Raw genomic sequence first — 1,242 nt, forward strand, 5'->3', positions numbered from 1 at the left:
GCTGGACGTCCGGAGGCGTGGTAGAGGTTTTCAGTACCTGGTGGACTGGGAGGGATATGGTCCCGAGGAGAGGTCCTGGATTCCCGGCGGTTTATACTGGACCCGCAGCTGGTGGCTGACTTCCATAGGGACCACCCTGACAAGCCGGGGGAGCGCCGGGTGGCGCCCGTTGAGGGGGTACTGTTACGGTTCGGCACTGTTGTTCTTGTTCCCTCTTGTTTTCTGTTTCCCTTTTTTCCCTGTGTGTGTGTTGTTTGTGTCTGTCTCCCCTGCTGTGCAGCCCAGTCAGAGGATCTAGGTCAGGGGCGTGGCCATTCTCTCACAAGATCAGTTACATCCAGCTGCGGCTCATTGTCACCAATCAACAAGCAGTTATCTACCCGGCTGGACACCTCTCCAGCGCCAGTTCGTTCCTTCACCACCTGTGGTAACTTGGCTCCGTACAGGAGTCTCAGCTTAGTTGTTACTCTCTTAGCTTTATAGTTGTTTCTGCCAAGTTTGTACCTGTTTTCTTCTTCGACCAGATCCCGTCGATTCCTGCTGCCTGCCTGCCTGCCACTCCCACGCCGCAACCCGCTCACCAGTTGTCTGTTATCCTCGGCATCCAGCTCTCGGTGCTACTGGCTCTCCTCACCACGCAGCTCCTACCCCGGTCTGTAGCTGCTCCACCCTGCACTACTCCTCTCTGCCAAAACCCCCTGAATAAAACAACATCATATTCACCCTCGTTGTCCGTGTGTCCGTCTCTGCGCCTGAGTCCCCACCAAATCTAACACAGTGTACTGTACGTGTATATTTAGCATTTGTGAAATTATTTTATGTGACATGACAGTAAAGGGCTTTATGTTTCTAGAACCGTATCGCAATTCAGAATCGATTCATGTTTAGATGGAGTATTTGGCCGTTTTGGCTGCCAGAGCCAGTCTGCCTCTGAAAATAACATATACTGAACAAAAATATAAATGCAACATATAAAGTGTTGGTCCCATGTTTCATGAACTGAAAATAAAAGATCCCAGAAATGTTCCATAACGCACAAAAAGCTGATTTCTCTAAAATGTTGTGCACTATTTTCTTTACATCCCTGTTAGTGAGCATTTCTCCTGTGCCAAGATAATCCATCCACCTGACAGGAGTGGCATATCAAGAAGCTGATTAAACAGCACGATCATTACACAGGTGCACCTTGTGCTGGGGACAGTAAAAGGCCACTCTAAAATGGGCAGTTTTGTCACACAACAC

The 1,242-nt window shown here is 49.4% G+C and overlaps 1 long non-coding RNA gene across 1 annotated transcript; it reads left to right on the forward strand.

The window, feature by feature from the left end:
- Positions 1 to 394: 394 nt before the first annotated feature.
- On the forward strand, positions 395 to 723 carry LOC123490836. The gene is made up of 2 exons (XR_006661064.1): positions 395 to 427; positions 525 to 723. It is a non-coding gene; the product is annotated as an uncharacterized LOC123490836 (long non-coding RNA).
- Positions 724 to 1,242: the final 519 nt, after the last annotated feature.

Source organism: Coregonus clupeaformis, unplaced genomic scaffold, assembly GCF_020615455.1.
Source record: "Coregonus clupeaformis isolate EN_2021a unplaced genomic scaffold, ASM2061545v1 scaf5018, whole genome shotgun sequence".
Classification (NCBI taxonomy): domain Eukaryota; kingdom Metazoa; phylum Chordata; class Actinopteri; order Salmoniformes; family Salmonidae; genus Coregonus; species Coregonus clupeaformis.